The sequence below is a fragment of the Oryctolagus cuniculus genome, chromosome 2 (genome assembly GCF_964237555.1).
Source record: "Oryctolagus cuniculus chromosome 2, mOryCun1.1, whole genome shotgun sequence".
Classification (NCBI taxonomy): Eukaryota; Metazoa; Chordata; class Mammalia; order Lagomorpha; family Leporidae; genus Oryctolagus; species Oryctolagus cuniculus.
In genome coordinates, this window is record NC_091433.1 from 180,746,170 (window position 1) to 180,774,169 (window position 28,000).

Consider the following 28,000-nt stretch of genomic DNA (forward strand, 5'->3'; position numbering starts at 1 on the left):
TCAGAATCTTGATTTCCCCACTGAAAGTTTGTTTCCACTAACTCTTCTGCTTTAAGTAAATACGATTCTATCTATAGAGTTCCTAAAACCAAAGATAGATCCATAACCCCTAAATGGTGACTTCCTCCTCCCTACATCCAGTCTTTCAGAAAGTCCTGTTGACTCAACTTCCAAAACAGTTGACATCAGTTAAGTCCCTTCCACTTCTCTATCACTATCACTGTCCTAGTTATTATTAATCTCTCACCTGGACTATATCTTCCAACACACTTCCTTTTTTCCAATTTTTGTCTCTACAAAGCGTTTCTAACAATTTAGGCAGATTAACCTTTTAAAAATTAAATAGGATCAGGCTAAAAAACACACTAACAATTTTTGCATTTTATGCTGAAGAAACCAAACCCACGTTTTTGCATGACCTATTAAGTTCTACATCATCTGATTTCTGACTAACTCCATGGCATCACCTCACATGATTTTCCTCTCATGTGCTATGCTCTGGCCATACTGATGTGCGGCTTGAACATGGTTAGGCTAACATGACCTTGTAACCTTTATAACAATGGTTCTGTCTGCCTGTCATTGTAATCTACACCTAATCATGACTGGTCAGTCGACATCATCCAGGTTGATTCTTTTAAGAAAGTTCATTGCAGGTATAATATATGTGGCAGCCATTAAAAAAGCTCTTTTCAGACTCCCAACAACAGGGAGACCTTGCTACACTGGCACAACACTCATGCCTCTCCCTGCCGATGATCCAGTTTTGTAGAGATACTATGCATGTACCTTCTCCAGAGTCTCAGAACTCCCTTGATAGCCCTCTGGGCTTGAAGACTCACTGTCAGTTTTGCCAAAACATACACTGCACAGCAGCCTATGAAATATTCATCCAAACTTCGTTCCTCATTCCTTCACTCAGGCTACTCTTGCATTAGGGTCTGTCACCTCTTCCAGCCTCATCTGTTTTTTCCCACACAGGCATTTGCACCTGGTAAAATACTTGTGCTATTACACTCTTCTTTGTGTTTGCTTCTCAAAGAACCAGGAGCAAAACAACCAGTATTTGATTTTGTGACATTAATGATTTTAAAAATATACAGGGCATCATTTTAAAATGACTTAGACTATTATATAATTCAGTCCCCTTAGCAACATTGTCCCCATTTTACATATTGAGAGCCGAGGCTCAGAAAGAACAAGAACTTACGTCAAGGATCACAATACACAGGAGTGGAAGCAGAATTTGCTTTCTAACTACAAACTCCACACTGTATCCATCACATTCCCTCCTCTATAGCAAGAAGGGTTTTGAGATTTCTAAGAAGACTAAAAACTCTACCATATCGCAACCAAATTATGCTCAGAGGGTTTGCATGTTGGTTCTGAATGACCCCAGGGTTATGCATTTAGTTAGGATGGACAGCATACTTAGCATTTTTATTATATATGACATTCTTCTCTGGCAGTAACACATATACTCTTTACATTATACTCTTTACATTATGCAAATTTACTTGCTTCTGGCCTCTCATTATTTTAGAGAATCAAGTCTACCAAAGGTCAGTGGTTTTGTCAGCAATAGGGTGCATGCTGGCAGTGGGACGTGACAAAAGCTCCAACCTGTTAGCAGTCATTGTCAGCAGGAGGCTATGATCCTATCCCTCTAGCCTGCAAAGGGCCATCTCACTCACCCTTCATACCACCACAGAAGAAAGAATTTCTCCTTTCTTTAATGTATGAAAGCTCTATCTACCCACTTCTGCAAATGCCCCGCAGAATGCTGCTGGCTGTTTGCACGGGTCATTTTATCAAAACTTTACTGCAAATACTTTTCATTTCTCTCAGTTCTCCACATCCCTGCACCAGCAGTCCTGCTTTTCCATTCTCATGGAGACTTAACAACTCTAAGGGACACTGGAAAGTGCAGCCACCAGCTCTCAAACCCTGAAACATTCAAAGTGACAGAAGTTCTCAGCACTACCCTGCACTGGGTGCAAGTCCTTGTTTATTGTTTCGGAGGGATATTTACCATTCTCTTTGAAAAATCCCAGATCTACCCACTATCATAAAAACTTTTCACCACTTGTGAAGATTTTGTCTTCAATTTTACATTTATGTATATTAGCATTTGATATACATGCATAACAAGAAAATACCTGTTGAAAAAAATTATAATGTATGCATTTGCCCTGGTGGCTAAGCCACCAGCTGGGTTACCTGCATCCCCTATCAGACTGCAGGGTCTGTGTCCTAGCCTCATTTCTGATTCTACTCTAGCATCATGCTAATGCACATCCTAGGAGACATCAGCTAATAAATCACATACTTGAATTCCTGCTACTCACGTGGGAGATTTGAATTGAGTTCCCAGTTCCTTCCTCCTTCCCTCCTTCTTTAACTCTCTCTCTAGGTTCTTCCCCCTCTCTCCTACCCTCTCGCTCACTCTCTCTCAAATAAATAAAAACTTTTAAAAAGTGAGTGAAGAAAAGATACTTGATGCCAATATAATAGGGGCTGTATGGATCTGAGTCCTAGCTTCGCATCTGATTCCATTCTAGCTTCCTGCTACTGCATACCCTGGGATGCAGCAAGTAATGAATCAAGTGGATGAGTTCCTGCCACTCACATGGTAGATTTCAGTTTCCAGTCCTTTCCTCCCTCCCTCTCTACCTCCCTCTCCCTACCTCCTTCTCTCTCTCACTTCCCCTCTCCCCTCTTTTTCTAAAATAAATAGAATTTTTAAAAAAGAAAGAAAATGCATGAAGAAAACATGCTTGATATCAATCTAATAGGTAATTGATATCAATCTAATAGTGTCACATATTTAAAGTAAGAATACATGATGTTGTTGTAAAATAATGAGATTGATTTCCAAATGTAGTCCACACATACCTAATTGTGGATTATACTTTCGTAATGTGCATCAAGCAATAACTTTTTATGTTTACTAGGTTTGAAGGACTCACTGTAATATTTATACAAAATCTGATAAAATATGACATAATTCTAAAATTATATCAAATTCAGTTTTCTGATAGCAAGTTTATATGACAGAGATTTACTTTATATAACATTCTCTTTTGAAGAAAAATAAAACTGAAATGTAATGAGGGGAATTAAGTTTTCCAAATTCACATATCTGTTGAGTGATTGAGAAGGAATGAGATTCCATGTTTTCTGTTATGTAATTAATTTCTTGCCCTGTATTCATCTTGTACCATAATATACTTTAATTGCTTTTTTTTTTTTTTTTTGACAGGCAGAGACAGAGTGGACAGCGAGAGAGACAGAGAGAAAGGTCCTCCTTTGCCGTTGGTTCACCGTCCAATGGCCGCCACGGCCGGCACGCTGCGGCCAGCGCACCGCGCTGATCCGATGGCAGGACCCAGGTACTTATCCTGGTCTCCCATGGGGTGCAGGGCTCAAGCACTTGGGCCATCCTCCACTGCACTCCCTGGCCACAGCAGAGAGCTGGCCTGGAAGAGGGGCAACCGGGACAGAATCCGGCACCCCGACCAGGACTACAACCCGGTGTGCTGGTGCCACAAGGCGGAGGATTAGCCTAGTGAGCCACGGCGCCAGCCCTTTAATTGCTTTTTAAAAAATAATGTTGTCCAGGTGGCTGGCGCTGTGGCATAGTGGGTTAAAGCCTTGGTATATAGCACAGTATCAAATTTGGGTGTTGGTTCAAGTCCTGGCTGCTCCACTTCTGATCTAGTTCCCTGCTAGTATGCCTGGGAAAGCTGCAGAGGATGGCCCAGTCCTTGGGTCCCTGCACCCACATGGGAGACCTAGAAGACTCGTGGCTCCTGCCTTTGGATCAGCTCAGCTCTGGCTGTTGTGGCCATTTAAGGAGTAAACCAGCAGATGGAAGACCTTACTCTCTTTCTAATAAATAAATCTTTTAAAAAAAAATAAAATTGTTCAGATTCCAGATGCAGTGAGAGGAAATCTATACTTTGGATGTGCTCTGCTTTTTCTTCCTTATAAATGTCTAAATAGTAGCTAAACTCCTCTTGTCATGGAGTTTAGGGACATTTATAAACTGGCTTGGATGTAGGATTTGATTTAAGCTTTGAACAGTGAGTAAAATTCAGGCAAATCAAGGCACGAAAAATAGGTTTGAAGAATAGGGTTGAACTCTCTCAGGGCTAATAAGCCTAATCACCAGACAGACTGCCTCCAACTTCAGAAAGTTCAACTTAAGATGTGTCGACTTTTATGATGGTGCAAAAGCAACATGCCTTCAGTAGAAAGCATAGTCCATATTCTGACTTTTGATCTTTTCCAGTGCTAGCAAGGTAACAGGACCCTTTCTCAGGATACTGGACAGAGGGCACTCCCAGGCATCCAGGTGATCACCAAGGGTAAACAATGTTTACAGGGTGCTATATTGGTAAGTTACTATATTCACTGCATTAGGTTTGTTAACTGCAACTTCCACTTAAGATACTTTCAATTTACTATGGCTTTATTAGGACATAACCTCTTCAAAAGAGCATCTGTACACATAAAAGAGGTTAGCTACAAAGCCTGGAGAAAAGAACTCCAACAGAAAGAAGTGGTCATCAAAGAAGGATGTACTTTACTCTGAATGGAAGAGAGAACTTCCACTTTGCCCATGGCCTTGTCTAAATTCTGAAGGAGTCAGTGGATTCAAAAGGCTTCCACATCCTAGGCAGCTCATGTCAAGAGCCTGGGCTGATCACTGACATCATACACAAGAGTGTTAATTGCTGAATTAACAACAGGAGTCCCTTAGAATTAACTTCCCATACAGGACCTCTCTCTTCAACGAGTTGGATTATGAGAGTTAATAGTAAAACTCGATTGCAAAGATCTACCTCACTTTAATGCATTAAGTGGAGGACATCATACATGTATCATAAGCTATAGTAATGTCTAAGTACTCGCAAAAGACACACCATTCTTGGTTCTTCTCCAAAGTTAACTCCTTCAAAAAATATATATAGATGGATAGATAAGTCAAACCTCAGAAAGGTTTACTTTATTGATTTATAAAGTACTTTCTTTTCCTATTGTAAAAACAATCCTTTTGGTGTTCTATTGCACAGTAGGGTAATAACACTTAGTAATAACATACTATACTTTTCTAAATAGCTAGAAGAAAGACTTCTGAATGTTCACACTACAAAGAAACCCTGAATATATGAAACAATGGATGCTAATTACCCTAATATCATTCAAGTGTATGCAAGTATCAGAATATTATGTTATACCCCATAAATATGTACAATTACTGTTGGTCAATAAATAAAAAAAATACAGTAAAAAAAAATTGCTGAAGAGCAGATACTGGTTACAGGAAGAAAGAGTTGGCTTCAATGAATGGCTAAAGCACCAAAACCATTGGCAATGAAAGACTGTGTTACTTTTCCCAAGTCTGATTTTTTTCCGGTTGTATGTCTGATGCATATGAACTGCCAGGATTTAAGTACTCAGAGGTGAATGCACACTCCCTGTGGCTTCTCAACAAAGCTGATAGTCACATGTGGAATGGTGGTTTTTCCAGGAGGCAGGATGTGCTGCTTGATCTGTGGCTCGGCACACAATGCTAACTCAGGTCCCATGGAGTTGGCGTCCAGAGTTATTCTGGAATATAGCCAGAGCAGAAACTAGCATAACTCGCACCAATACAGGAAGGGAGCTAACGGTCACAGAATTAAGCAGAAACAACTCTTAGGAGGAAAAGAAATTGTGATATATTCATAGAGAAGGATTATGAGAATCTAACAACCAGATACAGGTTTAAGTAAAAAAAAAAAAAAGAAAGAAAAGAAAATGCTCACTTCACCTTTCTTTGCCCTCTGGTTCTACTTCTCTGTAAAGGCACCTGTGAGTGTTCAGAGTCCATCATTCACTTAGAGCAGACTGGACCCAACTGAAGCAGCTTCAGCTTCCCGGAGCAGCAGGGGCCCTCAGATGAGATCACAGACTCTCCAATGCCAGCATACAGCATGTGGACCAGCCTCAGAACTCAGGGACAGATCCAGGAGAAAGCAGGCCAGCAACTCAGGGATTTGAAGTGGTGCACAGCCCCACAGGGCAGGAGGAAATCCAGTGTACTCCACAACCAAATTACAAGGTAGAAAAGTTCAATTTACATAAATATGTGGATTAACTGATCTGAGAATTGGGTTCAATTGTCACCTTTGGGAAAATAAAATCTGTCATATTAATAACAAGGGTATTAAGATGATCCTGCTATTCAAATGCTAATCACAGTAAGGGCTTTTCTATGTGTTATCAAGCAAACTAAAACATTTTTTAAAATAGGAAGATTCTGCAAACTTCATAATACCTCCAGAGCCTTATTAAAAATGTTCACACATTTAAATAAAATTAAAGTCTTGCCTAATCACCTTAGGCAGCTATCTCTCATGTGAGGTGGCTCTCCACAGAGTAACATCTGAATAACCACACGTGGGAGATTCCACAGTCATTTATCTCTCAAGGCATTAAAGTTGTAGAATTCAGATGATTATCCATGTTCCAGTGATGCAGTGATTGAACGTCCACACTGAGTACCTACTCCCTTTATCCATGTACCTGTGCTGAAAACTAATGACACTCAAACACAAAACCCACCAAGAAGAACAGAATTGTATTTCTGATGGCAAGGCTGCCACGCCCTCTGACCTAAGCAGAATTATCAGTTTGTATTCAGAATCCTACAGGTAATTTGGAAATAAATGACAACTTCATTTTGCTTATAATTCTGGATCTTCACTACTCACAGCAACAAAGCAGAACTCAGTCCCGGATTCTGAGCTCATTAAAGATTAGCTTCAACCTTCCAGTCTGGGGATAAACTTTGTGAAGTATTCCACAAAGTTCTGTGGATTCATTGTATAACAGGTTATCAGTCAAGGTCATGAACACCAGCTGGGAAAGTACTGAATTCCTAACCTCTGAAGCTTAACATAATGGAGTCACATTCCCACCCACATTGCAGGCTAACTGGCTTTTCATCAGGTAAAATCCGGGTTCCTTCCATCTGTGTGGCAACCATATACGTGAGCCCTCTTTTATGTCCTCCCGTGGGTTGTGTACATTCAGTCAGAGAGCTGGTGAGAATGAGTATGGATGATACTATGAGTAAAAGAGAAAACAGGATTGGTGGGTGAGCTTTTGCTATATGGAGTTACAGATTTGCATTTAGCTTTTAAAAAAAGGAGTTCCAAAGCAGCACAAACGAATAATGGTAGAATATATTACAAGATTTCCAAGCAAAATAATTATATCAAAAAGGATAATCCTAAGGAAACATGTGCTTCACCTATCCATTTCCTGAGTCATGCACTTGCTTCTAGCTATACATTGAGAACCTGCTCTCTATCAGGGCTTGGGAGCTAAAGTGGAGCCTCTGCCACTCCATTCTCATGCCTATAGCACTGGTTACTGGAAGGAAGGGTGAATGTGTGTCAGGGAGGACAATCACAAAGGAATGATATATGGCAGAGTGACAACACAGATTGTTTTACAAAGGTTCTGGCTCTTCTAGTTTCATCTCTGCTTTTGCATTAGTTTCATAAATTCCTATAACAACACATTAGTTATCCTGGCCTCTCCAAAAAGTATGAGAATAAGGGAGTATTTTCCTAACTGGCACTAAAAGATGAAAACACATAAAATTAGGAGAATGGAAAATGAAATGTTACAAATCGTCTAGCTTGTGGCAAAAACACGAAGGCATTAATTTCCCTTCACCTAATGATTCGTTTGTGAGCATTTATCCTAAGGAAATTACTTAACAGAAGCAGAAAGTTCTATTAATCAACATGTTCATTACATTGTTAGCTACAGTAGAAACAAAAAAGAAAGAAAAAGAAATAGTCACAGTGCCTAAAACTAAACTTATATTTACTTGATGAGGTACGATAAACTCCTTAAAATGGTATTAATTTCTATATGAAAATGTTTGTCATTACCTTAATGCAAGTAGGCAATGTTTAACACACACAGAATATGAAAGCAATTGCTTCACTGAAATGGTGAAACTACACATAATTTCTTTATTCAAACATCTTTTTAAAAATTTGCTACATCAACTTCTCAGTAATTAAAACGTTTATACCATCTGCATGTGGGAGGCAAACATATAATTTATTATTCATTCTTTAAAAATGGCATTTTACATATCCACCAGCATTTAGTATCTAGAAGTTTCTATTTTTATTGGATGTTGTTCTTGCCCACTCCTTCATGGGGCCTTTTAATAGAATCCACACGTAAATCCTATCTTCCTATTGTTTCATCCCAGGATTTCCCCTCCAGAGGGATCAGATTCCTTTTGGCCCCCAAAGAGCTAAAAAAATAGAACAAAACACAACAAAACAAAACAAAAAACCCCACAGTGACAATAAGCGGACATCCATTTCCAAGAGTCATGATCTGTGGACTCTACTAAAATCCAGAGAATCCCTAAGCTCTGGGGGCACAAATAAGTTTTTTCCCCTGTTCTAAGTCATACTTGATTCAGGAAGGAAAGCTTATCTGACTGCTCCTCTTACTAATTGCAGAATTGGGGAATTTATTGAAAATTTCTGTACTTCAGTTATTTTATGATGTAAAAGAGAAGGAGAAGAAGAGGTGGAAAAGAGCGGAAGGAGCCTCATACAGATGGAATGAAGCTAAATGAGATAAAAATGATATTTACATAAACCAATATATTTCATAAATACAACATATTTACACAGAATGGCATACTGTATGAGGTCAAAGTGATATTGAAAGAGGTTATGTGCCACTTATTAGTGTAAATTATGTAGAATCAATCAGTACGCTTCTCTTTTCTAAAAAAAATAATGTATTTCAGATGTTTTCTATTTCTTATCCACGCCAACCTGTGTTCTTGAACTCATCCTTTCCCGTCTTAAATGTCATTCCATATTTTTCTCTTTTTTCTTTACCTACTACTAGCCTACTTTAAGGATCTTCCCACCAAAGCTTATAAATATTCAGATCTTCACATTGTTTGAAAATCTACCCAACACTGTTTTAAAACCTCAGGCTAATCATCTTTCCTTCTTATTCCACTTTCAACTGAATTTCCAATTGTTTCTATCTGTTCTACTGTATTTGGTTGTCAATACACACCAGATTCTCAAGCCAAACCAATCCATTCAGTGTTTTCACTAAAGTTACCAATAAGCTTCATATCTATAAAGAATATTTTCATAGCTTGTATGATTCAATGTCTTAAACAATGAATTATTTTATATTGTGCACATTTATTTCCTTCTTTAGTTTTCAAAATGAATAGTTCCATAGCATCAACTGTTCTGTCGTTTTTTTCTATCTGCACTTAATATTAATATTCTAGCACTTCTCAGGTTTCCACTTCATTAACTAGTAAAACATTATCATCCCCATGATTTTGTCATTTAAATGGTGCTTCTCTCTCTCTCAAGAATTGCTCATTAGTCAACTCTATAATACTCTTGCTTCATTTCTAATGTTTATTTTGATATCTTCTGAAACTCAATCTACATCCCTGATCAGGCCCCTGAGCATCAAATTGACATAACATAGCACCTTTCACATATTGAAACTTAAGAAAAGTAAACAGACAATACCAGCCACAACATCCCAATGTTCCAAACATGCCTCAAAGGCCAAAATTAACCAAAAGAAAAATGTCAGAGGAGGACCAAAATCTTCCCTATGTTTCTAGTCTTTGTGATTGACTAGAGAATGCAGCCACTGACTCACACCAGGAATATGGGAATCACCAAACTTCATATGACCTATTTTTTCTGTTTTCTTCCTTCAATCCATTCGCAAATTCACTTACTGATATTTCCCAAATTCTTTCTCCTTACTTTTTGACGTCTGCAGCCTTAGTTCAGGTTTCTTTATTTCTTGCCTGAAATATTGCAGTCAACAGTCATCTAATTGATCTTTCCTGTGACTTCACTTTATCTTAAATCCACCATCCACACACTCACCAGGAAAACTGACTTACAACATAAATAAAAATTGCCATTTATTTTTCTCTTTAAAATGTTTAGAAGTCTTGAATACCTGCAGGATAATGTGACAGATTTTCCTCACACCATGACCTCTTCTAATACGTTTGTTTGTTGACCTTGTTATGAACTTTACCATTTACAAAAATTTTATTTTCTGTATTACAACACACTAGGTAATCAAAGACCTCAGTTTGATGATACTCCAGGCACCCATAAAAATAAACACAAGCAATATGAGTCAGAACCTTACTTCAACCATGGCCTCAAAGAATTTTTTAGAAGATAGTTTTTAAATTATGTCATAATAGTTAAAAGTTACAAAACATAGAGACATCATGAATGAGAGCACACAGATACAACAAATCCCAGAATCAGATGTGTAAATATCTAACTGTTTGAAGTATGAGATGTTGAACATAGAACGATAATGCTTAATATACCCAAAAGGAAATTTAAATGTAAGAAAATATAAAATGCCAGGGGTATTCCCCAAAAAGAACAAAATACGTCTTCCCAAAATAAAATTGGTAACATTAGAAATTTTGAGAACTAAATAAAAGTTAAAAGCAGATAAAACATGATTGAAGAGGTTACTTTTTTTTTTTTTTTTTTTTTTTTTTTTGACAGGCAGAGTGGACAGTGAGAGAGAGAGAGACAGAGAGAAAGGTCTTCCTTTGCCGATGGTTCACCCTCCAAGGGCCGCCACGGCCGGCGCACTGCGGCCGGCGCACCGCGCTGATCCGATGGCAGGAGCCAGGTACTTATCCTGGTCTCCGATGGGGTGCAGGGCCCAAGCACTTGGGCCATCCTCCACTGCACTCCCTGGCCACAGCAGAGAGCTGGCCTGGAAGAGGGGCAACCGGGACAGAATCCGGCACCCCGACCGGGACTAGAACCCGGTGTGCCGGCGCCGCAAGGCGGAGGATTAGCCTAGTGAGCCGCGGCGCCGGCCTGAAGAGGTTACTTTTTAAGTTAACCAAAATGTAGCACCAAGAAATGGGAAATGAATTATGTTAGGAGTCATGAAAACAGAGGATGTCTCATATACATTTAATTTGATTCTAGAATCATAATAGATAAGAAGTCTAAGGAGCTATATTTCAAGACAGGAAGGTGAGAAGTTTATAGAACTGTTAACAGTTAAAAATCTACAGCCGGGCAAATCACATGCCTATTTTGTACTACAGTGAACTGTCAAATGCCAAAGACAAGGAGATGACTAGAAATAGTACTAGGAAAAAGACAGAGTCCTTACAGAGGAATAATTATTCAAATGATAGCTGATTTCTCAACTGCAACAATGGAAAGTGCAGTAGAGTGACATAACATTCAAAGTTTGATAGGCAGTAACAGCAGAGTTGTATACATGATGAAGATACAAGTATCTTTCAAAAATGAAGTGTAATAAATACACGTTCAGGAAAACAAAAGACCAATTTGCTACTAACATCCTTGCACATACTCTAAGTATGGGACATAAACAGGTTTGACCAGTCTAAACAACTATTTGGCATTACCTGGTACATGCACAAATATTGAGGCAAAATTCTACCTGAACACATATTCCCTAAAAAAAACTCTTGTATGTGCACACCAGGAAACCTGTCCTAAAATATTCTCAGCGGTACTGTATGTAATTATATGTGACATTCTCATTGTGGAAAAAAATATAAATTGGCATACTATTAAAATGTGTGTGTGTGTGAGTGCACGTGCTGGGGGGGTGTTAGGTAACTAGCTAAATACACATCCATACACACAATGCAACAATATAGATAAATTAAAAAATAAAAAAGCAGAAAAAACAGCAAATATGTGCCTCCATTTATATAAATTTTCAAATACATGGGAAGTTAAATTGTGTATTAGTAAGATATAGGAATATATTGTGGTAATATAAAAAAGGGAGGAAAGAAAATCAAGGGGAGGCAATTATTGGGTCTAATGGTTAAGACCACCGTATCTCATATCAGGGTATCTGGGCTTCATTGTGGACTCAGTCTCCCGACTTCAGGTTTGTGATAATGCAGATCCTGGGAGGTAGCAGTGATGGCTCAAGAAATGGGCTCCTGCCACCCCCTTGGTGGACCTGGATTTTCTGACTCCCAATATGAACCTTGTCTTAATTCCAGGCATTGTGGGCATTTGAGGAGTGAACCAGCAGATGGGAGAGTGCACTCTTGCACTCGCTCTTGGTCTCAGGATGAGGTGGAACACAATGGAATTCAAAAGTAACTGCCACTGTTTAAATATAATGGAGCACACAGAGTTCTTATTGCATTTTCTACCTTTCTATGTTACCTACATTGTTATAAATATTCACATGCATCTTCCAACATTTAATTTAAAATGTTAGGGAGAAAGAAACAGATCCACTCCCCACTCAGTGTCCTAATTGTACACGCTAATGTACTGCCGGGAATACTCTTCTTTTCCCATGCTTACCTGGCTAACACCTGGAGTTACCATTACTCTCAAAACTCTTTAATCAAACCCATAATTGGGCTAAGAACCAGCCCTCTTTACTCCTTTCTCATACAAATGTATACATAGCCTTCTATGTTCTCTTTTGCTACAAACCAGTCTTTATCATATTTTGTCTAATAAGCCCAAGATTTTCTTCTGCTACTCCAAACAGACTTTGAACTTCTATAAAGAGTATGCATGCCTGGTGCCTGACTCATAGTAGATGATCGGAGAAAATTAAAATTATTATCATCTAAAAGTAGGGATATATGTCCCTTATTCCATCACAGTCTTTCTGAGGGGAGACTGAGTATAAACTTAATTCTGACAAAGGAGAAAGAGCAGAATGAGGAATTTAAACTATATTGACTATGAATTTTACAAAGATTTTAAAGGATTCTGGCATTTATATCTCCAGACTACTGCATAAAGCCCTCATTGCCATATTAATATGTGGGCACACTACTGGTTCCACATCTCCAGTCCAATCTTCCTTGTTTCTGGCATGTGAGATTTATTCCTTTTGTCCCTTTCCCATTCACACCCAGTGTATATATGAAAGTACAACTAAATTGAAAGCAAGACTACTTGCCTTACCTCCAGTGATTAGAATTCAGTTAATCAGTTATTGATTGAGCTATTCACTTTACATTTTCTTTGCCTTCTGAAAAATAAATAGGTCTATGTGATAGGTACATGATTTAAGGACTGGCTTCAATAAGAGCTTCTTTTCATGTTTTTTTACAAAGAAGAATATATAGAAAAATACACCAAAATAATTTTTACTGTAGATTAGTGATAAACAAAGATCCAAGGCTCTTAGAATCTAGCTCTTGTAGAAATCAAGAAACTACCCTTGGCTGTGGCTCCAGAAGAGTAGAACTAACAATGAACATTTCCATAATAATCTTCTCAAGGTGATATATTTCCTCAAATAAAAATAGTCAAACAAAAAGTTTTATTGAACATCATATATGTATGATGAACTAGGAATATAAAATGAATGCTATGTTTTTCTTTATTTGAAGAGAAAACATTAGGAATGTAAAATGAATACAATTTTTTTCTTTATTTGGAGAGAAAACACTAATATATCCATTATGATAGCATAAATAAGCTATTTCACTTAATTTCAAATGTTACTGAGGGCCTGTGATGTATAAAATATTCTATTAAGCACTGAACATAACCAATACTCAGTCATTGGTACAACCTAGTTGTACAGATATTTTTGTAAGTCTTCCCTATTTTCACTGTCTTTCTCAGAACCTAGAATGGTGTCTTTAGCAGATTCCTTGCTCCATCAAGTTGTAATGATAATAGCTTTTACATATCTGTGGGAGTAACTGATAGATAATTTCTGTTATCGAAACACTCAACAGCTTTGGAATTACACAGGGACAAGCATAGTTTGTGTATATTTTAAGTCTATTTATTTTAAGCAGTTATGGCTAGCACTTCCATGGTGCTGCCATCTGCTATGTACTGATTTCAGACTTCCTCCCGCAGCCTGAACTCACTCATGTGGTGCCGGACATACTATTGTCCTAAATTAACATGAAGTAGGCTATCAGTCAGAATTGCCCTAAGATTAAGCTACCACTAGGGATGCCCGAATCCCTTACTGGAGAGCCTGTGATAGAATCTCACCTCTAGTTCTGAGCCAGCATCCTGCTAATAATGTACCTGAGAGGCAGAAGTTGATGTCCCAAGTTCTTGGGTTCTTGTCCTTTATGTTGGAGACCTGAATGGAATTCCTGGCTCCTGATTTCTGCCTGGATCAGGCCTGACTTTTGGAGGCATTTGGAGATTGAACCAGTGACTGGAAGGTCTATCTCTCCATCCACCCCCACCCCACCCCGTTAGTCTGCCTTTCAAATAAATAAAATAAATAAATAAATTTTTAAGATTGCCCTATGAGGACTCATCTACTGCTTATCGCATGTTTAAATCACCATCTAGGAAACTGTCTCAACAATGAGAGGGCCAATTGTGGAAAATGGAAGGAAAAGGAATATGGCTGCTTTCTTCTGGGTTCCTCAGAATGCATGAGGCTTACGGTGCTGACAGGGCACCTCAGTGAGTTAAGCTGCTGATTGCAACACCACCATTCCATCTCAGAGCCATGGTTCTTGTCCCGAGTGCTCAGCTTCTGAGCCAGCTTCCCCCTAATGTGCCTGGGAAGGCAGCAGATGATGGCCCAGTTGCTTGGCTTTCTGCCACCTCTATTCAGAGACCTGGATGGGGTTCCTGGTTTCTGGCTTGTGCCTGGTTCAACACTGGCCATTCTAGCTATTTGGGGAGTGAAGCAATTTGGGAAGACTTTTCTCTCTCCCTCCCCTTTCTTTTTCCCCTTCCCCTCTCACCTTCCCACTCTCCCTCTCTCTGTCTCTGTTGCTTGCCTTTCAAGTAAATAAATCTTTTAAAAGAATGTGTTAGGCTCTAGGACATGTGACTACATTGGGAGACGCTGAGACGCAGCGTATCTTTAGGACAGGAAATCCAGTCCCCATTTACTCCTTTCCTGAAATCATGAGTGGCTTATTCATGCCCGTGTTAGCCATGTAGGTCTGCCAGTATGGTGGTCATCTTTTTATATAATAGCTCTCTTTACCCTTCTTGTGGGCTGAAAGCTGGTTTATTACATCTTGAAAGCTCTCCCTTCAATATTCCTTCTTTATTCCTTCCTTAGTCTTTTAGCTTCATGCTCTTTTCTATGAGTGATAGAAAGCAAAACGAAACAACAAAAGACCAGTCATCTCTGGCATCCACCACCGCAAGGACCAAGCAAGAACGAGCATCTTACACACAGTATCTAATACAATCCTCAGAACATTCAATCAGTGAATATTATTCTCTACGTGAAGATAAGGAACCAAAGTTTCAGAGAGATGAAGTGAATTGCCCATGCAATTCTATATGAAGCCAATCATTAAAACTTTCAACCAAATTGTCTGAAATGTAACCTCATACTGTTTACACCAAACTTATCTAAACTCCTCATTGCTCACTGAAAGGGGAAACCGTGCCAGGCTTCTGTAAGACAGATTCAGCTTTCTTAAGAAAAGCCTGTAGAATTTGATTGTGAGAGGCTGCTGGGGAATCAATGAATATTTCCCTGGGGGGAACTTGTTTTGTGTCTCTGTGTAAATGCTTGTATCTGTTAAATCTGAGTTCACTATAAGTTATCACCACTTTTGCAGTACAAAGAAATTGAAAATATTGCTATGGATTTTTTTTTGCAGATTTTAGGTTTTGTTTATTGTTCCTATAGCTCTGGGAATTAAGAAAAAGAATGGTCTCTGCAGTATTCATTTCTTAATAATACCAAAAAGAATATAAGCCTGACCTATACATCCTTAGCCAACACTAAATATAAAATCTGCCATCCCAAGCTGAATTGGCCTCATACAAAACTCTGGAAAAGTAAGAAAACCTTTTCCTCTCTATCTCATCTGGATCCTTCTATTCATCTGTAATTAATGGATTCAACTAATAAGTCACTCCATGAATATCTATTTAGTTATTTAGAAGTACAGTTAAAAAAAAAAAACCTTCCTCCTCTCTTTAAAGCAATGAAATTACTTAGCTGAAGAAAACATTCGCCAGAAAAATATAAAATTATGAATAATAGATGAAGATTTGCCACTTTCATCATAAAGATATGGCTGTTATGAGACCGGATTCCAAAATGACCAGATTAGGATGGATGCAAATACAAGGATATGACATTTGCCACAACATTTGAATATGGTTTTATGGCTTCTTTATAGTCTCAGTTGTCCAATGTATCATATCTGTAATTAATGTGTGTTAAGTACGTATATGATCCTGTGTGTTCACCAACTCTGCCTTTTTTTCCTTTTTTAGGGAAAGATGAGGGATTATTATAAAACTGCTGCTTCTAGACTACAAGAAATTAGATGCTGTAAATACAGGAATACAAACCTCATGTCCTGTTTCTTTTTGTTTTCTATTTGTAGTTTACTGTCTGAATTAAGCACAGTGTAAAAAAATAAAATGACACCCCTACTTGCCTATGATTCACAGCTATCTTTTTAATGTTAGCTATAATCGTGTCATGTCAGCTGAAGAGTCAGGAAGAAATAATAGGTGAAACCAGAAAATCTACAAACAAAATTTCTGGATAGTACAATGATGAGTCCAAGTGATGTGGCAGCAATAATGGTATCAGGGAGGGAAAGATACAAAGGAACATTGAGACAAACTGGAGACTAAGAAGTCTGCGCCAGTTAGGAAAAGGCTATACCTTTCAAAGAATCGGTACTTGGAAGCAATGTCCCCGTGCACATCCATGAGAAGGTACAGTATATAATGATGGAATCACAGCTTGTTATTGTGACGCATCTGCAAGAATGTTGTGGACTAAAAATTTCAGCAATTTTAATACAGCCATATGTGTTAAACTAAGTTTTTCCTAGTCAGTTTCTAGAAGTACTGAATGTTTAAAAAAATAATAACTAGCATTTCCCAAGAGAGAAAAACTGAGTAAGAGCCTCAGATACTGACACAAAAGAATGATTGAACTCATAAATCTTTGGAAGTGTCCCTAGAAAGACTACGTACAACAAAAAAGACATATTTCCTGACTAGGAACTGAATTAGCTCCAGGAAAGATAGATTGACACTGACATGGAAAGAAAGAGATCCTGACAATTGTTTCCTTAGAGATTGGGGGGAAGCCTTGCATGTTGAATACTCTAAGGATCTTCTCTGGTGGTTGGGAGTGCAATGGATGATCAAACAATATTTTACATAGAAGTCTTGTATCAGGAAAAATATAATTCCCCTTCAACAATCCCAGAAAAAAAGAAATTCTTCATGTATCTCTAAGAATTAAAAATTGATATGATATTTATCCATTCAACCAGAGTAAATGTTGGCAAAAACAACCTACAAAGTAATACTTCTAAAAATTCAGTTTTAAAGGCTGGCATCTTACAGAGCAACTTTCCTCATTCGCGATTTCTAGTCCTGCTACTTAAAACACCAGAGGAGCAGATACCCGATTTGGTAAATCCAGAAGCTCAGCAAATGTTCTCCATACACAAGGAAATGATAACACTGAGAAAAGTTATGCATGAGAAAAAAAGTCCTGAATCTTGGGGAAAAGCAGTGAAAGAGCCAATAGGGACGCAGAATATCAGGTGCTGCTGGAGCCAACCCCACTGTGCTCCCAGACTGGTCAGCATGGTACTGCTGCCGGCATGAGACAGTCCACGAACACAGCAGCCCTGCTGCCAGAGAGGTTTCTCTGGTCTTAGCGCTGAGCTGGAGTAAGCCACACTCCTAGAAGCATTGAGAGTGACAGTAGTAATCCAGTGAAATACAAAACAAAGGCCAGTACCTCAATAAGCCTGAGTTCATGGGTAAGAAAAGCAATAGACTCAGTAAAAATGACTTAAGAAAAAGTAAAGCTAAGTAAAAAAAGTGAAGTTAAGTAAAAATTACATAAAAATGGCCTATCGTAACTATGTATTTCAGTTTATTCTATGTCTTTTTTTTTTTTCCTCCTGGTCTCCCATGTGGGTACAGGGCCCAAGGACCTGGGACATCCTCCACTGCACTCCCGGGCCACAGTAGAGAGCTGGACTGGAAGAGGGGCAACCAGGACAGAATCCGGCCCCCCGACTGGGACTAGAACCCGGGGTGCTGGCGCCGCAGGCGAAGGATTAGCCTAGTGAGCCGCGGTGCCGGCCTACTCTATGTCTTTTAATGTCTGGGAAGGTCATTTCTTTTCAGCACTAAATAACTTTCCATTGTCTAGATGTACCACAATTTATGTATAGGTTCCTTTAATGAAAGAAATCTCCGTGGCTTTCATTTTTTGACAATTATAATGTGCAGATTTTTATGTGGACACATTTCAGTTCCTCTGAGTAAATAATGAGTCTGATTGCTGGGTCCTATAGGAAGATTGCTAAGTTTTGTAAACAAACAAACCCCTAACATTCTTCCCAAATGCCTGAGTATTCTGCATTCTCACCAGCAATGAATGAAGGTCACTTTTAGTGTGTGCTTACTGACCTTTGATGTTTGCAGTTTCCACAGTCTGCCATTCTTTTTCTTTTTCTTTTTTTTTTTTTTTTTTTTTGACAGGCAGAGTGGACAGTGAGAGAGAGAGAGAGAGAAAGGTCTTCCTTTGCCGTTGGTTCACCCTCCAATGGCCGCCACGGCTGGCGCACTGCGGCCGGCGCACCGCGCTGATCCGATAGCAGGAGCCAGGTACTTATCCTGGTCTCCCATGGGGTGCAGGGCCCAAGCACTTGGGCCATCCTCCACTGCACTCCCTGGGCCACAGCAGAGAGCTGGCCTGCCATTCTAACAGAGGCCTAGTGTATTGTATTGTTTCCATTTGCAACTCTGTGATTATATAAGACACCTAGTATTCATTTACATATCTGCCTTCAGAATACTGTCTTGGTAACACGTCTCTGAAGGTCTCTGCCCCTCCTTTTTTGTTATTGTCTTCTCATTGTTGAATTTTAAGGCTTCTTTGTCTTTCTTGGATGAAAGTCCTTTAGGAACTGTATCTTTTGCAAATAGTTGCTCCTAGTGTGTGCCTTGTCTTCTCATTCTTTTGACAACCTCTTTCACAGAACAGTTTTACTTTTATTGAAATTCCACCTATCAATTATTTCAATAATGGACAATACCTTTAATGTTGTATCATTAAAATCCTAACTGTACCAGGGTCCGCTAGAGTTTCTCTTTTATTATTTCCTTCAAATTTTATAGTTTTGCATTCTAGATTTAGATCTATGTTCCATTTTGGGTTAAATTTTGTGACGGATGTAAAGTTTATACCCACATTCCTGGGTTTGTTTTGTTTGTTTGTTTGTTTTTTTGTCTTTTTTTTTTTTTCCTAAAGTCAGCTGTCTATATTCATGTTGGTCTACATCTAAGCTGTATCTCTTCTATTGTATTATTATTCTGTTATATTATTAATTTTATCCGCTTCACAAATATCATCCTGTTTAGATTATTGTAGCTTTTTGAAGGCTTTGAGGCTAGGTAGTATCAGTTTTGAAACTTTGTTTTTCTCCTTCAATATTGTGTTGCCTATCCTGGGTCTTTTGGCACTTATGGGTATTTGTTATAATCAGTTTGTTTTTATCCATAAAACAATTTGTTGGGGTTTTAGCTTATTTATTATTATTTCATTTATTTTAATTCCAGTTCATGTTCTTAGCACCTTTGTCAAAGATTAGTTGGCTGTAGATGAGTGAGTTTACTTCTAGCCTCTCTATTATTTTCTATTTATTTTTCTATTTATGTCTTTATGCCAAACCATGCTGCTTTAATTATTATACCATTGCCATAGATTTCATTCTCAGACAGTTCAATTCTTCTTGCCTTACTCAAATTGTTTTCACTGCTCAGCATATACCGAGTTTTATACAATTTTAGTGATCTTTTTAGTTCTGTGAAAATGTCATCACAAGTGTTTTATTAGATATACCATTTGATCTATATATCACTTTGAATGATATGGGGATTTTAATGCTATTGATTCTTACAATCCATGAACAAAGGACATCTTTCTATTTCTGTTTCCTCTTCAAATTTTCATCATTTATTTCTAGTTTTCATTCTAGATTCCTTATACCTCTTTTGTTAAATTTATTTCCGGGTATTTTGTTTTCAATGGCTATTTGAAATGGGATTGCTTTCATGATTTCTTTTTTGTCTTCCCAGATAATTAGTTGTAGTGTATAACAAAGCTACTCCCTTTTGCATACTGACTTTGTATCTTGAAGTTCTGACACAGGCTTAATAACCAAAAGCAACTGTATTGCCTCACTAGCTAAAACAATAAATAATCCAACTACAAATGGACAGCATATCTAAGCAGTCATTTCTCAAAGGAAGATGTACAAATGATCAACAGATACATGTAACAATGTCCAGTATTACTAATCATCAGGAAAGTGTGAATCAAGATCACAATAAGGCATCATGTCAGTCCTCTTAGACTGGTTATTAACATAAAAATAAAAGAAACAGATGCTTCCAAGGATGCTAAGAAAAAGGGACCATTGCACACCATTGGTAAGAATATAAATCATCCATATTCCCTAGCAGACTTATCATACATTTGTTACACTTAAGGAACTTACAATGGTAATGATAATCACCCAAAGTTCATGGTTTACATAAGGGTGCACTCTTAGTATTGTGCATTATATGAGTTTAGACAAATGTGTGACATGCATCCATCATTATAGTACCATGCATAGAATTTTCACTGCCCTAAAAATCCTCTGTTCTGTGTGTGTGTGTGTGTTTTAATTAGAGTAAAATCAACTCTGAATTACTAAGTTCCAATTGATTATGGTATTTTATTCATTTTACATATTGTAGAATTCTGTATGCTAGCATGTTATTTATAATTTTGTGTCTATGATATGAGAAAATTGAACTTTCTCTGAAAATTGTTATTTGCCTTTTCTATCTGAGTGATGCTGGTCTCAAAACCTGAGCTGGAAAGAATTTCCTTTCTTCAATATTTTTAGAAGAGTGTTATTGGATTATTATTGTTTCTTTCATAGTTCAGTAGAATTCACCAATGACGCCATCTGGGTGCAGAATGTTCTGTGTGAGATTTGTTTACTAGAAACTACATAAGTGCATTCAATGTAGAGCTGTTCTATTTTTGAGTCAGATTTTCCAGTGAGTCATTCAAGGATTTTTTTCAATATCTTCTAATTTGTAGAAACATGAACTTACTCATATTTTCTTATTAACATTTTAGCATATGTGAAGTCACTGCCAATGCCATCTTTCTGTATTCCAGTATGGATAATTGTGTTTGCTTTCTTTTTTCTCTTTTCTGATTAGTTTGGTTAAAGGTGCCTAAATTTTATTTGTCTTTTCAAAGAACCAGATTTTGGTTTTAATGACTTTCTCTATTTTTTCTGTTTTCTAATCTAGTGGTGTATGTTCTAATATTTAAGCTTTCATTTCTTTTATATATTTTGTGCTTAATTGGCTCCTCATTTTCTAGTTTCTTAAGGTTGAAATTGAGGTCATTTACTTCATACATTTCTTGTTTTCTAGTACAGGCATAAAAACTGTACATTTCCTCCTATTATTTGAGTTTCATCTTATAAATCTTGATATATATTAATTTTCATGTTTACTTAGATTTAAATGTTTATTTTTACTTATTATTTGAAAGGGAGTCAGAGACAGATAGGTGCCACCTACTGGTTCATTCCCCTAATGCCAAAGCCAGGAGTCAGGAACTCTATCCAGATGTCCCATGTGGTTGGCAGAAACTCAGTTACTTGAGCCATCAATGCTGCCTCATGGAATCAGTATAGGATGAGAGTCAAATATCTGCTCCCAAAATTGTTCCAATTTCTCCTTGCTGCTTCTTTGTTATAGATTATCTGAAGCGTGACATTGAGTTTCCAAATATTTGTGGATTTTCTGGCAATATATCTATGAATAATTTCTAGTTTAATTCCCTTGTGGTCAGAGAACACACTTCATTTGATTTACATCCTTTAAAATTTATTGAGATCAGTTTTAGGCCAGAATGTTTTTTCCTGGTAAATGTTCCAGGTAATCTTGAAAAGAATGTGTATTCCCCTATTGTCTGTTGGGATATTTGATAAATTTCAGTAAGTTCTGTTAGACTGGTTGTACTATTCAATTTTTTCATATTCTTAATAGTTTCCCTTGTACTTAAATATCTATTATTTGCATGGGAGTATTGGCATATCAGAATATAATTATGTCTTCTTTCCTTATTCACTTAGTTCCATGAAGCTTGTTACATGAATTTTGAAGTTCTGTTGTTTTCACCATTAATATCAGGAATTGTGATGGCCTCTCAATTAATTGAAAAACTTTATCATTATGAAATAACCTTTCTGCCTAAAGATATATATTTGGTGGATTGGTATTGTGGCACAACCATTTGTACACATGCACATATTCCATACAAGAGTGTAGGATGGAGTCTGCCAGCTACTCCACTCTCTATCCAGCTCTTTGCTCATGTGCCTGGGAAGCAGCAGATGATGCTGGAGTCCCTGCCACCCATGTGCGTGATCAGAATGGAGTTTCTGACTCCTGGCTTTGGTCTGGCTAACACTGGCTCTTGCATGAATTGGAGAGTGACTGGAGTTTGGAAGATCAATTTTTCTCCCTCTCTCTCTCTCTATCTCTTTTTATTTCTGTCATTATGTCTTTGAAATAAATACATAAATCATAATGTGTGTATATATATATCACATTCTACTTTATCTGATATTAATATAGTCATTTCAGTTTCATTTTGCTTAATATTCATATGTCTTTTGTTTTTAACTTAATCTCATTTGATTAAAGGGCATTGCCTATGGCCATTGATTTTTTTAGTCAAGTTACAGTCTTTTTAATTATAATTTTAGGCAATTTATAATTAATGTGAATTGTATATAGTTAACTTTATATTCTTGTTATTTGACTTCTATTTGTCTCACCTCATTGTTTTTCCTTTTTGCCTTATTGATTAATTGCATAATTTTAAGATTATATATTTTTCAACCATTGGTTTGCTAAATCTAAGACTTTTGTTGCTTTTTTGTTGTTTTTTACTGATTGTTTTAGGATTGTTAGTAGCCTTGATTTATTATAGACTACCTTCACACACAGTACTACTTCACACAAATATAACAACTTAGAATACTGTATTTACACTCCCACTCTCAAACTTCATTCCATTTTAAAATAGGATAGACCTCATCTACTAGCCCATGTCTTGGTATTTTTACATGTTCTTTATTCCTTTTCTTTCATTTCTTCTTCTGCTTGAAGGACATCTTTTACCACTTCTATAATATCAGTGTAGTAATGATACTTTCTGTCACCTTTATTATTTCTAGAATAGTACTTATTTTTCCTTAATTTTTCAAACCAAAATGTTCATCTTTCTTTACTGTTGAACAAAAATCTGCTGTCTTATTTGTATTTTTTCTTCCATTAACAGTATTTTTCCTTTTGACTACTTTTAGAATTTTTAATTTTTTTTCACTATGAGCAATCTGACTATAATACATTCTGATGATATTTTCTTTATTTCCTTATACCTGGGTTCTCTGAACTTCGAGTCTATACATTTAGTTTTAATTATATTGTGAAATTTTATTCCATTATTTCTTATTTATTTTGCCACTATACTTTTCTCTTTTATTGATTCCAATTACATGCATATTATGAAACATTAACATGGATCACTTTTTTATTTTTTAAATTATTTTCTGTTTTATTTTTGGATAGCATTTGTTACTGCACTTTCATCTTCACTCATTTTATGTTGTCCAGGTCTAATCTGCCATTACCTCATCCAGTGTTTTTTCATCTCAAATATTGTAGTGTTGATCTCTAGAATTTTGAGTTGAGTCATTTTTATACCTCTGACATTTTACCATCACTTGTTGTCTGATTTCCAATGTTTTGATAAACACATTTTTATGACTTCTCAATATTTGAAGGGTTAATCCAAGTGTTACTCTGTATCGACCAGATACAGAACTTATTTACAATGGAATTTAATTAAATGTTTACACTTCCATCTTATGCTTTAGGTCATTAATGTATTAAGAGGAGAATTGTCTTTTTCTCCATTTTGGTACTTTTGCCATTATCAAAACCTTAGCACTCAAACCTAAAGTAGATGACTGTATTTGCACAAAAAATAATGGAATTAATACATTAATTTACTCAGCTTACATTCATTACTATCGGGTGTAAATGAGTTCTTTACCCCAAGGTAGACTTCACTTTCCAAGACCTTAAGTATCACCTGAGCTTAAAATTCTGGCCATTTTTTTGTGACCCCAGACTCAAGTTTCAAACAAGAGGAAAGCTTTGGAATCTCATTAATGTTTTATTGAAATGGATATTTTATCTAATCTAGCTACAGGTATTTCAGTGGGAGTGTCAGTGCTTCAACTATATGCTTCAGTGAGATATAAGAAATGAAACTAATATCAGTTATTTCCTTATAATTTTTCTTGCCTTATAGAATAAAATTCTTACTTTCAACTACATAAATACTATTAATTCAGTATTGGAAACAGACAAAAAAGAATCTATAATTAGACAGTTATTTCAAAGGATTTTAAAATTTTGGCTAAGTTCTTTTTAAATTCCAAATGTAGAAAAGTCAAAGAAAAATATGTTACTTGACCTGTCTTTATAGTCAGAATTTTAAAATAGTAACTATAATTTTAAAACTGCTTTCAAACAACTGGAAAATAATTGGTTGACCTTAAGTTAAAATATTACAACTCTCTTAAGTTCTTTTAATTGGCATGATTCAATTTTAATTTTATAAACATGCTCTTAAATTTTTTGTTAAATTGTAATATCTTGGAGCTCATTGTACTATAGAAATATAATGTGTTAGAGTATATTTATAAAGCTTCCAATCAAACAATGCTGGGCATTTGGACAACTCCTACCTGGTAATTTTAAGGAGGGGATAAAAGCAGGTACATTTCACATTTTGAAGAAATGGTAGATATCCCTAAAGAGTGCTGTTTCCAAAGGAAGAGAAGTGTGACTTTTCTTCCTTAAAAAGTTTGAGAATTTGAGTGAAAGATGAAAAATGACTCTTTCTTTACACACTGAAACCACAGGCAATACAGAATAGTTTTGTCATCTCAGGAGCTTTAGAGTGAAAAATGAGAATCTGAAAGTAGATAATTCTATTCTGGTCATTCACTTAAAGAAACATAAGGAGGAAACATTTTTATTTTATTTTTAACTTAAATTTTAAATTTTGAAAATATATAGGTAAGTCAGTGTAATCAAAAGTGTTTGAGATGAGAAAATATAATTGGACATCTTTTATTATAATAACTTAAAAGTAAGAATGACTTCTTAAGAATATGAATCATCTTTGTACTTATATATTCTGGTACATCAATTTGGTGAGCTCCTGCCATCATCATTCTAGCATGTAATTTATTAATAGTAATATTAAGCAATATTCCCTTAATTTCCATATCTGTAGTTTCTCAGGACGGTGTGGTACCATGAATAAGCTAGGACAATGGTTGTTGTCATTTGTATTCACCACATGGGAAGCTGCTCCCAAAATAGAAGTGTCACCACATGTGATTTCATGTTCGAGAAGCAGTTAGGATTTCAAGAAATTCTTGCTCTATTGTAAACCAAGACTGTTGGTCTCCTACCAGCAACAGTGAAATTCACCTCAACCAAGTTTGCAGGGGACTCTTCCTAAAGGCTTGGAATGACCCAAAGGCATGTTAATAATTTTCCTGGAGAGCAACTGCATTGCAAAACACACTCTCCCAGTCAACCATGCAGACTGGTGGTATAGTTCCTATGCACAAGAACTCTAAGAACCAAAATTTCATCCCCTAGAGGATGTTGTCAGTTTTTGCTTTAAGTGCACCATACTGTTCCCTCCCATTTAAAGGCCCTGTTCCCAAACTGTGGGATAATAACATGTCATTCAGTAGAGAAGTGACATTCAGAGAGCAGCTCTCAAATGAGCAAGACCTTCCAGGCTATTGCATGAAGGGTAGTTTACAAATGTCAGAGATGATTATTCTCCAGGACATACAATAAAGGTAAATAGGTAGCATAAATCTTTTCTTTCTACGCTGAAGGTTTTATTATGTTTCCCCCTAGTTATGAAAATCCAATTTTCCTTGGAATTCCACTGGGAGCGTGCCTGGCACTAATTTTTGAGCTTGAGAATTATCAGGAAGCAAGATCATTGTATTGCTTTTGGTCTCAAATGCAAATCTAGTATGAATATGGAATAGGCATTCTGTACATTGAGAAACTATGTTTCTGTTCAACTTTAAGCAAATTTACAAGAAGACATATTTCCCCCCAAACATTAGGAAACAACTGAGCTAAGTTACAAAATACCTTCTCTTCCTAGGTTGCCAGAACAAGAAAAATTGCATTGCTTCCAGGCCCTGAGCCAACCTTATTCAGGACTCAGGATGGAGAAAAACCAAAGACCAGACTGGGTAAATTCTCAGTGTAAACTGCGATAGGAGGATGCTACAGGAAAGCCTGGAGAGAAGATGCACCCACCCTCCATCTCTGCATATTGTTACTCCATGCTTGGCAATGCACCCCAAGTTAATAATGCACTTTCAGGATTCCTTGAACTCAGCTATTTAGGTTATCTTTGTAAAGTCTATATAAATTTCTTAAATATTGCCAAACATAGTGGGTTTTTTTTTTCAAATAAAAAATTATAAATTAGACAATGGAGCCACTGGATGACTGAACTCACAAAGTTTGAAAATTAACAGATGGTTCCACAATAGCACTTTCTTCTTTTTTATATTTTGGCAAAGATACATTTCTCCTGTTGAAATCATCCAAAAAATCCAGTTTGCTAAAATGAATAAACCAGAGGGATTTAGGTGAAATGTTCAAGGAGCTTTGCCAGCTAGAGCTACCCTGCTGCCCTTAAAGTTTTCTCTTACCCTGAACAATTCCTATGACACCTCAGTACCTTGATGGCTTTTATCTAGCTTCATGTACAACCTTTGAAGATAAAATCACCTAATTCAGGCACAGACCCCTTAGACCCCATTGCTCATCACTAAGATAAGGTGTCCTTTGAAGTGAGATAAGTTAAAGTAGGCAATACTGGGATTTGAGAATAAGTATTATACAGAATCTTAAAAGGCCAAATGAAATAAACTCTGATTTTCTCAATGTTTGTCTAATAGTGATTAAGTGCAAACCTAAACTCCATTTGCATTCATGATGGACTAATTTTATCAGTTTTGAAGGCTGCCTGCATGTGGCTCTCCTTCTAAACTTCCAAAGAGATAAAATTGTATGTCAACAATATCAGGCATCACAATTAAAAGACCATTGTTTCTTCTTACACTTAAACTCTGTGCTGTGCTTCAACCTCGTTTGATGTTATGAGGCACTCTGAACACCTGCAATCTTCCAACAGTTTTCTATGCCAGGGGCATATGAACTCAAAGGTACCCCTGCTATAATTAGAGCAGGTCTCTGTTGGACCCAGGTCATGGACATTTGCTCATTCATTCATCAAGATGAACTAAACTGAAATTACCTTAGCTAGAACAATTCCAATCCACATTGTTCAGCTTCTCATTCCAACTAGTGCCCCTCAATAAATAAACAAGCTGCCCTCAGAGCAGAACGTTGCAACCTGTTTTCCACTGTCTACCCTTCCAGGAGCCACCAGAGGCACCATGCCCTCAGTAAGAAGAATCATTCTTACAATGTTAAATATAAGGTGGCCCTGGGTGCGTTAGTTATTAGGCTTAAGAAATAGCTGGTAGCTATATATCATTTCATGCCAGTTTTCTCCAAAGTAAGCCATTCAACATATCTAATAGAATATCCAGGGGGTAGAAGGAAAATAAATCTTTTCCAATAGTGTATACACCTTGCTATAAAAAGAATGAGTTTGAGTTTTCAAAGATGAAAAAGAAATGACCATATTTTGTCAGCATGAAAGGGCTTAGTCATTTATTCAAAAC

General features: G+C 36.9%; 1 long non-coding RNA gene across 1 annotated transcript in view; it reads left to right on the plus strand.

Moving 5' to 3' along the window:
* LOC103347827 (uncharacterized) overlaps positions 1–27,468 on the plus strand; it is a 46,754-nt gene extending 19,286 nt beyond the window's left edge. The window contains exons 2-4 of the long non-coding RNA XR_001793062.3: positions 4,295–4,399; positions 5,854–6,109; positions 26,401–27,468. This is a non-coding gene — a long non-coding RNA (uncharacterized lncRNA). The remainder of the gene's footprint in view (positions 1–4,294; positions 4,400–5,853; positions 6,110–26,400) is intronic.
* Positions 27,469–28,000: the final 532 nt, after the last annotated feature.